Source organism: Squalius cephalus, assembly GCF_949319135.1.
Source record: "Squalius cephalus genome assembly, chromosome: 4".
NCBI classification, from domain to species: domain Eukaryota; kingdom Metazoa; phylum Chordata; class Actinopteri; order Cypriniformes; family Leuciscidae; genus Squalius; species Squalius cephalus.
The window spans coordinates 15567439-15580556 of NC_137125.1; the positions used below are offsets into that span (position 1 = coordinate 15567439).

The 13118-nt window shown below is 43.6% G+C and overlaps 1 protein-coding gene across 1 annotated transcript in view; it reads left to right on the plus strand.

Moving 5' to 3' along the window:
• Positions 1-872: 872 nt before the first annotated feature.
• The window catches only part of LOC307157320 (protein NLRC3-like), a gene marked incomplete at its 3' end in the record, with an annotated part of 73515 nt that continues 61269 nt past the window's right edge, over positions 873-13118 (plus strand). Inside the window, exon 1 of the mRNA XM_079869190.1 lies at positions 873-952. The remainder of the gene's footprint in view (positions 953-13118) is intronic.

Here is a 13118-nt window from a genome sequence, read left to right on the forward strand (position 1 = left end):
AAGACGAGCGAAGATCTCACGGGTTCGGGACGACATGAGGGCGAGTATTTAATGACAGAACTTTCATTTTGGGTGAACTAACCCTTTAACTTTTGGGAACTTGCAAATCATAAAAGTGTGTTTTATAGTTTGAGTTTTCCGATATGTCAATGTTAAACGCTTCATCTGTAAATTAACTCTCTACTTGCTATAGGTGTGGATTTCAGTGTTGTGATTGACAGTGCTCTTGATAAATGTCCACAGGCCGACTCTCATCACTTAATTCAGAATATAAAGCATTCCTGGAGACACTTGATGTGACTGATGTCTGGAGATGGACGGGGTTTATTTGTTGTTGATATCTGAGGTAAAGCTGTGGTAAATTATGCAAACATCACGTGAGCGTCACTACGGGAAGCAGAAAGTGTCTTCAGACTTCACGTCTCTGTTTTCAGCGACTCGCCGATCGGTTACATCAGCCAATGTCCAACACACCTAACATGACACATTCACAAGAGGAGCACATGGCAAAAAAAAAGAGGAGCACATGGCAAAAACCCAAAAAAAGGGAAACACATGAGGGAAAAGGGAATCACATGACAGGAACTATACGTAAATTACAAAATTAAAGACATGAAACGTGAAAGTGAAAACAAAACCCAAACCAGCGTGACTTTTTTTTATTAAATTATCTACAGTCTTCTGCAATGCCCTCCAAATCTCGTGAAGCCTGACAGTGCACTTGGAGAACCAAATAAGAGACACAGAGACCAGATTGCTGCTCAGTTTAATACAGTTGGACAGAGGATACATGTGTCAATACATGTGTTAGCCTGTTTTCTGCTTGCGTCAAAGTTGTAGGCAGGAAAATCATAAAGAGGAAGAGAAAGTGTAGACAGATCACAGAATGGAATCTCTAAACAGGCTGACAGAGAGCCAAAACATTTTACACTGGCACAAATATCACATCACGGTAAGTCTTCAGGAATTAATCTTCAGGATTATAATGATATCGAGCTCTAGGGATTCTGCTTTTAGTTTAGATTAATTTACAGACTCTTTACAATCTGAAATATACAGAGGTGGAAAGTAAACATGTAAATGTTCAACACTTCCGCTGTTCTCTAGGCCAGGCGTTGATTCACAGACGATCAGCTTTAGTGAGAAGATCGATTATGACAAACGGATGTATTTTTGATGGCAACAGAATATCTATACACTCCAGTTAAAGTGTCTGGATTGTGATATTTAAAGGAAGAAGCCAGAGTAAATAAAATGATAAATTATTTAATGTTTCTATTTCACCTATGCTCAATAATAATAATAATAATAATAATAATAATAAACTAGATTAAAAAGTTTGTCGAGACAAACTTTAAGTTGGCTTGAGAAAGTTTGGACCAGAAAGTTTGAAGAAGTTTAAAGTAATCTGAAGTTTAAATTAGTTTGAAGTTTAAAAAGTAGTTTGAAGTAGTTTAAAGTTAGATGGATGGATGGATGGATGGATGGACCACTCCAATTCATTGGGTTTTGAAATTTGTCTGATTTCAGTTGATCAAGAAAAGGCCTTTGACAGAGTCGAACACCAGTATTTGTGGCAAACGTTAGATGGGTTTGGGTTCAGCTCTGGCTTTATAAACATGATTTGAGTCTTGTATAGTGACATTGAGAGTATTTTAAAGATCAACGGTGGTTTAAGTGCTCATTATAAAGTTTTGGTATGCTCATATGTTCATTATCTGGTATGCTGTACTCCTTGGCCATAGAGCCTCTTCTGCACAAATTAAGACAATCTCTTTTCAGTGTAAACCTTCCTGGATGTGAAACATATACTTTACTCTCATTCCTGCGTAATAATCAAGAAACTTTGCTGTCGTACCATGGGTGCAGCAGGTGTAATGATATGACGCAGCGCCTGAAATAGGTCTAATTGGTTAGACAAACTTAGTCCCGGTCACATTGGAAGTTACTGAGCTGGGGACTATTTTCAGGCGCTGCGTCATATCCATAGACGTTGGAACAGGGGGGGCCCCATTTCCCCACCCCTCTAGGGGTCAGCTAGCTGTTTGTTTCGTTGTTTTTGTTTTCCGTTGTTTTTTTATATATATATATATTATATATAAATGCAGAATCTGAATTAAAATGTGTTTGATTTAAGCCTATTTCAAAATGTTGTGTCGTAAAATTTCTTGTTTTTAAGCCTTTCGCACGTACGTTCACACCGGTGTGATTAGAACGGTCAGTGCATCACATGATCAACTGCTAAATTCAAATGTTGAATTTAGCCAGAGACAGGCGCGCTCAGAGCTGTCATATATCACAACTTTTCAGTGTTTTCAACCACATACTGTTTATTTGAGAGTTTTCAAATTTCATTTAGAGTTTGTCAAATACACACTGATGTCTATGGAAGAGGTAATAATAATCCTTTCCATTATAATTCGACACGTTTTATTCACATCAGATACACATTGTGTAAGTAACTTTAATGTTTACTCTATTCTTCTCCCAGTTCACCAGCCACTTACTTTTAAGTATTTCGGGAGAAGTGGATGAATTCACGTGTTGTAAATCCAACAGATCCGATTCTCTGACCTGCGTCTGCGGCACAAATTAACATGGCGCCGCCCATCGCGCATACAGCTCAACTAACGCGATGCGATCGTTATAAAGGTGTTTAAACAACAATACAAAACATTCCACTTTCATGTATTTGACAATCGGAATATCAGATATTTCATGCCATAGCTAACACATTTGTGAATATTCTGAATAAAAAAGGGAAAAAATGGCATAAAAGCAGATCATCATTCATTCAGCTTTGTTGCTGCTGCGGTGTGTCACGTGACAAGCAATGACGCGTCACCATGGAAACCATAAAGTGACGTTCTAAATAACGGTCGCCTTGAACCCCAAGCACCCCCCCCCCCCTTCAAGAATCCCGCCCCCCCTCTCACAATATAGTTCCCACGTCCCTGGTCATATCCTTACGCCTGCTGGACTCATGGTACGGCAACAAAGTTTCTTGATTATTACGCAGGAATGAGAGTATAGTTCCTAGCCATATCAGCCTAGAAAATCGCAACTTTTCATTTTCCGTCGGTATTAGTACACGGTGTAACTACAGAAGAGTCAAGTTTTAAATAGGAAAAATATCGAAACTCTTTGGTCATTTTTTTTAGAGAGATGCTAATGGTCTCCTCCGATTCAATGATCTATGCCAGAGGTCTTCATTCCTGCTCCTGGAGAGCCACTGTCCTGCAGAGTTTAGTTCCAACCTGCTTCAGCACACCTGCCTTTGAATACTTAAGTGATTCTGAAGAGCTTGATGAGCTGATTCAGGTGTGTTTAATTAGGGTTGGAACTAAACTCTGCAGGACAGTGGCTCTCCAGGAGCAGGAATGAGTATGTGGGATCTATGCTAAGCTATGCTAAAAGTGGTACCGCCAGACCCGGAGTTTGGCTGACTGGATTCGAAAACGGTAAAACTCAACTGTTTAACTCTGGGGGAGTTGTAAAAGGAGCCTATTTCCAAAAAAAGTGGAGTATCCCTTTAATGTATGGAGTTCTGAAACACTGATTAAACAGGAAGTGTTTGTCCGAACCTGCAAAAGTTTTGAAAAATAAGGTAAGACTCAAGATTTTTAGAAGTAACTAGATGTACCGCATGGCGGTACAAAATATGACCTCCGCTCAGGCCTGCACTGGCTTTCCACAAAAAGAAATGACGTGGAGCAATTTGGCTGTATTGCGTGTTTATGTATATACCTAAAAAAAGTAGTAGTATGTGCATGTCTGTCTGTGTGTGTGTATGTGTGTGTATGTGTGTGTCTGTGCGTGTATGTATGCGTGCGTACATGTGTGTGCGCATGTGTGTTTGTGTGTGTGTGTGTGTGTGTCTGTGCATGTGGATTTGTATGTGTGTGTGTATGGGTGTGTGTCTGTGCGTGTGGATGTCAGTGTGTGTGCATGCTTGCGTTTGTTTGTATTCCTGCATGTGTGTGTGTGTGTGACAGTTAGGGTTGCCAACTTCAGAAAAGGAAAATGCGGGACAATCGTGGTTATTTATAGGAAAATGAGGGACACTCAAAATATTTGTACTGTATCACACAGTGTACATCATTTCAGTGTCTGCAGTTAAATTTGTGTTTAAAAGGTTATCAGACATAAAAACATTTGTATTTCTTAACCTATTTATGTATTTAATTCTAAAAATAATTTTAATGTCATACATGAAAAAAGTCACATTACAAACAAACCATAGTTCAAAATAACAGCATTTATCTAAAATAGAAAGCTTTTTTAACATTATACACTAGGCTTACAGTTGCATTACAGGATGCATTACATTAATCAAAAGTGACAGTTAAGATAATGTTACAAAAGCTTTCTATGTACTTTCTAAAAGCTTTAAAACATTAATAATAATCAGAAATGTTTTTTGAGCATATTATTCCCTCAGGTAGATTACATGTTTTCTTGCGTGGCTGGATGTTCACGTTGTTTGCATTCGCCAAAATTGATTAGCCGAAATCAAAACGTGGACAGTGAAAGGAAATTACCGTTAGCGCGAGACGAGTCCGGCTTGAAGCGGAAGCGACCAGACGGCAGAGGATGTTCGCAAATCAAACAATGATTTGTCTCAAAACAGTGATTAAAAAAAGCTGTGATTGGATGATGACAGGTGTCGGTGATCATTCTCAAGTGTCGTGGTCAGCACTGCTGCTGTTGCTGTTGTATCAGTCAGTGGTTTATCAGCTTGTCAAAAAACAGGACACGGGAGGTCACGCAAGGGACAAATAAATTAGGCCCAAAATGCGGGACGTCCCGCCTAATTCAGGACAGTTGGCAACCTTAGTGACAGTATCATCCTAAACCAGCAACACTTCGCTCAACACCACCATCTACAGGCCGATGAGTGTACAGTCACTAAATGTGCACATAAATGAATATATTTTATACCCCCCCATGGATGAAATTCTACGAAACTTAGCATACCGCCAGAGGATGTCAAGTTAATCATACACATGAAATATGGTGCAGTGGCCCCCGGGGACCAAATGAAATTTTTCCGTAAAAGTCTAGTGGGGCTACATGCCCACCAAATTTCATGTTCCCCGGTGTTTCGGTGTCCCTGGTATCGTTGACGAAAAATTCAGTATATGACGAAAAAAAAAAAAAAAAAAAACTTTGACAATCCCTATATGACCGCTTTCGCTAGCGGCGGTCATAATAATACAGAGTTGAGTGGCTCCTCACTTTTGTTGTGCAAAGTGTCAGGGGGAAATAAAGAGGATTCCCCAGTTGACAAATGCCACCTTAGCATGAAATCTGCCACTGGTTACAGCAATGCTGACTGACTGAAGATGCCAAGGAGAACAATGACGTCTGTCAAGCTGACACTGCTGTAACAGTGGATATCAATAATGAGGATCTTTCAGCAAGATCTTCAAGGGCTTTGAAATCAGGCCATAGAGCAAAAACAACAACAAAAAAAAGCTTAGAAGGAGAAGTGAGAATATGGTTGTGTAATGTAAGTGTGAGAACAGTGTCAATAGCGTGAGTCTCACACTTAATGTCTGAGAGTTGGCAGCACTGGCACTAGTCTAGACTTGGAATTAAACTTTAATCCCCAAATCACGGAAGTGAACACCATGAGATGTCATGAGATCTCTTATTTATTATTATATGTCAAAACATAGCAGAGAAAAACAATTTACAAGAGAGATGGTCTTCATTCGTCAATACACAAAGGTTGGGCATTTATTTGCTGACTAAAGTAACTTACATTAACTTACATTAAAACGTGTTCATGTTTAAAATTGAATGTATATTTCATGCTACACAATCTTTTTTTCTTTCTTTATTATTTGTCTCGAACAATCAACACAGTTACACAACAAACAAAACAAAAATCAAAACAAACAAACAAATCTATATATATATATACATACATACATACATATATACATAGATATATATATATATGTATATATACTGTATATATACACATACACATACATACACATATAATAATACCAAAAAAAGATTAGTTCGAGAGGGAGCAGGCAGAAGCAATTAGCTTATTTAGACCGTTCCCGGTTACTTATCTGTAACCTTGTTCCCTGAGAAAGCGGAACGAGATGCTGCGCTGCTCAGCGCATTGGGAACGTCTTTAGTCGTGACCAGCTGTATATATTGTGTGTAACACGTCGATAGAATTGACCCGGAGGTAATATAGCCTCGGTCGATGACGTCATCGGCGCGCACCCGCAACACGAGGCTATAAATAGATGAGCCACAGGTGCATCGTCAGGATATTTTGTCTGAAGAGCAGTCCTGGGATATCTTCAGCACGGCAAAGTAGCGCAGCATCTCGTTCCGCTTTCTCAGGGAACAAGGTTACAGTTAAGTAACCGGGAACGTTCCCTTTCGAATGCTATAATCGATGCTGCGCTGCTCAGCGCATTGGGAACGAGAATACCCACGCCGCCGTGCTTGGATATGTCTGGACCCCCACGGTTGTGCAGGTGTGCTCACAAGAACGCAAGAAGGCCTCAGACACTAGCTTGTGATGTTGACTCAAGGACATGAGTGCCCGGAGTGGCATGAACATCCAAACTATAAAATCTTATGAATGTGTGCGGAGAGGAACGACCTGCCGCATCACAAACCTGTTGTAGGGGAGCACCCCTTGCCAAAGCACTAGAGGAGGCGACCCCCCTGGTGGAGTGAGCCCTAAGACCTGAAGGCGAAGCCTGACCGCGCGCCTCATAAGCAAGAGCAATAGCATCCCTGACCCAATGAGACATGCTCTGCTTGGTGGCAGCTGCTCCTCTGTTACTACCACCATAACAGACGAAGAGTTGCTCTGACTTACGCCACTGGCTAGTGCGGTGAATGTCAGCCTGAAGTGCACGGACTGGACACAGCCTATGAGATTTCTCCTGCTCCGGCGTTGTGAACGGTGGAGGACAGAAGGCTTCTAGAATGACCGGATGTACAGCCGAAAATGGAACCTTAGGCAGGTAATCAGGATGAGGATGCAAAATCACTTTCACCATTCCTGGAGCAAAGTCTAAGCAGGATGGAGAGATAGTCAGAGCCTGCATATCCCCAATTCTCTTCAAGGAAGTTATTGCTATGAGAAAAACCCATCAGGGGCCAAACGTGAAGATTCCACAGGTCAGGCCTGGAATGGAATATCATGCCCTCCACCTGAGACAGAAGGTCCCTCCTCTCCGGAATCGCCAACGTCGAGCCGTCGAGGAGAGATATTATCTCCGAGAACCACACTCTGTTCGGCCAACGCGGCGCTATCAGTAAGAGGCAAGACCCTTGCTGGCGAACTCTGGCTAGAACTCCCGGGAGCAGAGAAACTGGAGGAAACGCATACAGGCACATCTTGGGCCATGTGTGCACCATCGCATCCAGACCCAGGGGGGCTGGGTGAATCAGAGAGAAGTAGAGGGGACATTGCGCTGTCTGTTGTGAGGCAAAGAGGTCCACCTCCGCTTTGTAAAATTTGGTCCAAATCTGTTTCACTACTTCCGGGTGGAGTTTCCATTCCCCTGTTGGTAGTGTCTGTCTGGACAGTAAATCTGCTCCCACATTGAAATGCCCTGGAATGTATACTGCCCTGAGTGACAGGAACTTGTCCTGGGCCCAGAGAAAAATCTGCCTCGCTATTCTGTTCAGATTGCGTGAGCGCAGACCTCCCTGGTGATTTATATAAGAGACTGTTGCTGTGTTGTCCACCCGCACCAGGACATGACAGCCCCTCAATTGATGGAGAAAATATTTCAGAGCCAGAAATACGGCCATCAGCTCGAGGCAATTGATGTGCCAATCGAGCTGATGGCCCTCCCATTCCCCTTGAGCTGGACGGCCATCTAAGACCGCTCCCCAGCCCATCAGGGAGGCATCCATCGTTAGCAGTCTGCGACGACACGGCGCCCCTAGAGTGGGACCCAAGGCGAGGAACCGGGGTCTGAGACACAGAGATAGTGTACGAAGCCCGCGGCGCGTCACTTTTATTTGCCTTTGAGGATTGGCTCTTGGATGAAATCCATCTAAGACCGCTCCCCAGCCCATCAGGGAGGCGTCCGTCGTTAGCAGTCTGCGACGACACGGCGCCCCTAGAGTGGGACCCAAGGCGAGGAACCGGGGTCTGAGCCACAGAGATAGTGTACGAAGCCCACGGCGCGTCACTTTTATTTGCCTTTGAGGATTAGCTCTTGGATGAAATCCATCTAAGACCGCTCCCCAGCCCATCAGGGAGGCGTCCGTCGTTAGCAGTCTGCGACGACACGGCGCCCCTAGAGTGGGACCCAAGGCGAGGAACCGGGGTCTGAGCCACAGAGATAGTGTACGAAGCCCGCGGCGCGTCACTTTTATTTGCCTTTGAGGATTGGCTCTTGGATGAAATCCATCTAAGACCGCTCCCCAGCCCATCAGGGAGGCGTCCGTCGTTAGCAGTCTGCGATGACACGGCGCCCCTAGAGTGGGACCCAAGGCGAGGAACCGGGGTCTGAGCCACAGAGATAGTGTACGAAGCCCGCGGCGCGTCACTTTTATTTGCCTTTGAGGATTGGCTCTTGGATGAAATCCTCTGGCTTTTAGCCACAACTGAAACGGTCTCATGTGCAACAGCCCCAGAGGAATCACCGTGGATGCTGACGCCATGAAACCTAACATTTTTTGGTACTGACGAACAGTATGTTCTTGGCCTAGCCTGACTTTGCTCATGGTCTGCCGAATGGTCTCGATTCGAGCGGGAGACAGTTGTGCCCGCATCGTGATCAAATCCCAAATGATCCCGAGATAAGTCGTTCTCTGGGCAGGAGAAAGAACACTTTTCTTGGTGTTGAGTCTCAACCCTAGAGAAACTAGATGAGCCAACACAATGTCTCTGTGTTGGAGCGCCATCTCTCGCGATTGTGCTAATATTTACCAATCGTCGATGTAATTCAAAATGCGAATGCCCTGGAGTCGTAATGGAGCCAGTGCTGCATCCATGCATTTTGTGTATGTGCGGGGTGACAAGGCTAGGCCGAATGGAAGAACCCGAAATTGGTACGCTTCGCCCCCGAAAGCAAACCTCAGGAATTTCCTGTGTTGTGGCAATATTTCTATGTGAAAATATGCGTCCTTCAGATCGATCGTGACGAACCAATCGTGATGTTGAATTTGCGTCACGACCGTCTTGACTGTTAATATCTTGAACTTGAGCGCTTTGACTGTACGGTTTAAGCCTCGAAGATCTAAGATTGGACGCACCCCCCCATCCTTTTTGGGAACCAGGAAGTATCTGCTGTAATAGCCTGACTCTCTCTCTTTAAGAGGAACATGTTCTATGGCCTCTTTGCTCAGAAGAGTTTGCAGTTCTTGTGACAGTACGTGCATCAGCTCCGGTTTCACGGAAGTGAAAACCACGCCGTTGAAACGCGGAGGACGACGAATAAATTGGATTCTGTATCCTATCTGTACTGTGCTTAATACCCATGCAGAAATGCCTGGCAGAAGTTTCCACGCTGCCAGACTCTCTGAGAGTGGTATTAATTTTAATACTTCCTTTTGAGGGGATGTTAGATGTTCCGCGTCCGGAATGACAGCCGGAAACAACGGAACATCTAACATTTCGCTGGAAACCACTGCCCCCCGAGGCACGAGAGGTGGCGGGGATGGAGAGGTTTTGTGAGGGTAGCGGGAAGGGGCGAAGAGATCTTGAACGCGCCCCATCCCGCGGGGGACTACCCCCACCAGATTGGGCCCCAGACCATCAGGACTTTCTCTTTTTATTAATAATAGTCCTGAGGTCTGGCATGGGAGGTTGCTAAGCGCGGCGAACCTGTCCGCAATCCCTGCGAGGGGGAGCACGGTCCGCTACGCTCTGCTTTTTTACCACCCTGGCTTTTGAAGGACTGGTGCGGGGCTGGGTGCCAGACGCCCACCTCCCCTCGAGTGCGGCAGGGAAGAAACTGAACAAACGCTTCCTCGTGTTTCTTGACTTCCTTAAAGCGGGTGACAACGGTGTTCACTGAGTCACCAAACAGCCCAGATGGAGAAATAGGAGAGTCAATCAGAAACAAACGATCTTTTTCCTTAATCCCTGTCAGATTAAGCCACAGATGCCTCTCCGTGCTGACCAAAGCAGACATTGAACGGCCGATGGCACGGGCCGTCTGCTTGGTCGCACGGAGAGACAGATCTGTGGCACGACGAAGCTCAGTGAATGATTCTTCGTCGATCGTACTGCCCGCACTCAAATCCTTCAACAGGTCAGTCTGGTACGCCTGTAACACTGCCATAGTGTGCAGCCCAGCACCAGCCTGACCTGCAGCTTGATAAGCTTTTCCCACTAAAGATGATGTTATACGACAGGGTTTAGTGGGGAGGGTAGGTTTCTTTATCGAAGATGCCGATTCGGGTGAGAGATAGCTCGCGAGCGTCTCTTCAACCCGAGGCATCTCCATATACCCCCGCGCCTTCGCACCCACGATAGTCGAAAAAGTCAACGTCGAGGGCACAAAAACGTGAGAAGTATAAGGTTTACTCCATGACTTAGACAGCTCATCATGGAGGTCCTCGAAAAAGGGGAGAGACTGATGTAATGTTCTCTCCCCCCTGCCACCGGACAAAAACCTATCCTCGCGCTTACTGCGTTTGGGGGTCTCTTGTTCGCGTGGCCAGTCAAGCTGTAACCTGGCCACCGCACGAGTAACCACCTCTAGCAATTCCTCGACAGAGAGATATATCATCCCCCTCGTGAACCGAAGAAGCACCGGAGCGCGCTTCGAGATCATGAGAAGGGATGCATGGATCTGATGACGCAGCAAGCTAAAGGGACGGACCCGTCTCTTGCTCTTCATGCAGATCCATACAAGAGCCCCACGATGATAATGCGGGTGCGGACTGGAAATAGTTGAGACGAGTGCGAAGCATCTTAACAGTGAGACGCTCACAATGCTCGCACTCGCCTCTCTCTAAAGCCAGTACCGCGTGCTCTTCCCCCAAACACACAAAGCAATAATAGCATGGAGGAACACAGCGCTTATTGCTTTGTTGGCTTATTTCACTTCTTTTTTTACTGCCTGAGTAAACTAACTCCTAACAATAGATCTTTATCAGAACAAAGGTAGAGAGAGAGTTCTTGACGCACATATGCACAGTAATGGTCTGAAGACAAAAGACCTGACGATGCACCTGTGGCTCATCTATTTATAGCCTCTTGTTGCGGGTGCTCGCCGATGACGTCATCGACCGAGGCTATATTACCTCCAGGTCAATTCTATCGACGTGTTACACACAATATTCACAGCTGGTCACGACTAAAGACGTTCCCAATGCGCTGAGCATCGCAGCATCGATTGTAGCTTTCGAAAGGGAACTGCCCCTATTTAAAGGTGCTGTATGTAGGTTTCAGCGGCCTCTAGCGGTGATGTTTCAGATTGCAACCATCGAATTTATGCGCGAGCACTGTGGGTACCTTCAGACTGAGACGCAACACACCGGAGAAAGCATCACACAACATGCTGGAAACTAAGGTAAACTCCCACTGCAACGCTACAATAATTGGCTACTTTTATCAGCTTGACGTTGAACTAATGCTCCATGCTCGTACCATGATAAGTATGGAACCTTATCAACCGTGCCGAATTTTGCCACTGCAAGCACTTCACATCTTGTACATTCTAGGTTATAAGGTTTCTCCATGATTCAAATGCCCTGTCGATGTTGAGCCGTGTTTTTTCACCCGAAGTTCATGCGATTGGAGTCTGTGTTGTGCTGGGAGCAGGTCGTTTCTTAGTGTTATCAGACATGTCATAAGTTGCATAAGTCATAAGTCCATGTCATAAGTTGCAGTGTCGTCGCTGTTGAGTGCAAAGTCAGTAGACGAGGCGAGAAGCTCGGGAGCGTGCGTGCAGGTCACGTCACTGGATTTCACGGTAAATCCGACCCGGCACCTTCACATAAAAATAAGAATACTTGCTTTCCGAGGTAATAGCAAAACCCTCAAAGTGGATCATTTTAATGTGAGATTACAACCCTTCACACACAGGCAATAAAAAAGGATTCATTTTAGTAGAAAAGTTACATACAGCACCTTTAACAAGAATAATAATATTACAAGGCAAGTAAATATGCAGTTACAGCAAACGTTTTTCTCATTTTTCTTAAACATCTTACATAACTCACAACACTACAACAATGATTTTTTCTTACAACCTTGACCACAATACTTTTACATTACGGATTTAGTCCTGTGTTTCAGTCTATGCTTATCTATATTGGTCCAATAATGATTTCTTTAATCTATTCTTTAACCAAATAATATTAAGGCTCTGTTTGATGTCATTATTTAGTCCATTCCATAAGGTCACCCCACAAACTGATATACACGTTTTTAATAGCAGTTCGCACAAGAGGTTGTTTAAACATACAATATCCTCTTAGATGATAACTCCCATCTCTTTCATTAAACATTGCACTTATGTTACCTGGTAAATTATTTTATTTGACTTTAAACATAAATTGAGCAGTTTAAATTGTAACAATGTCCATAAATTTTAACAAGTGTGAATTAAAAAACAGATAATTAGTGTGCTCATAATATCCTGTATGATTTATTATCCTATTTGCTCTTTTTTGTAGTGTGCAGATATTTTGTAAATTACTTTTATAGGTATTTCCCCAAACTTCCGCACAGAATAACATATATGGCAAAATAAGTGTGCAATACATAATATGTCATGTATTTTATTGTTCAATATGTATCTAGTTTTACTCAATATACCACTACTCCTGGCCATCTTCGTGCACAAATTTTTGATGTGGGGCTTCCAGCACAATTTATGGTCAAGTACAACACTCAAAAATGTACATTCATAAACTCTTTTAATTATTTCGTTATCAGTTACCAGTCTAACATCTGTATTTATAGTATGATTCCCAAATACCATGAATTTAGTTTTTTCAAGTTGAGAGATAACTTATTTGAATCAAACCAAAGTTTTAATTTATTCATTTCAATTGTTACCATTTCCATCATCTGTTGCAAATTGTCCCCACAACAAAAAACATTTGTATCATCAGCAAAAAAACTAAATTTAAGTACATTTGATATTTTGAAAATGTCA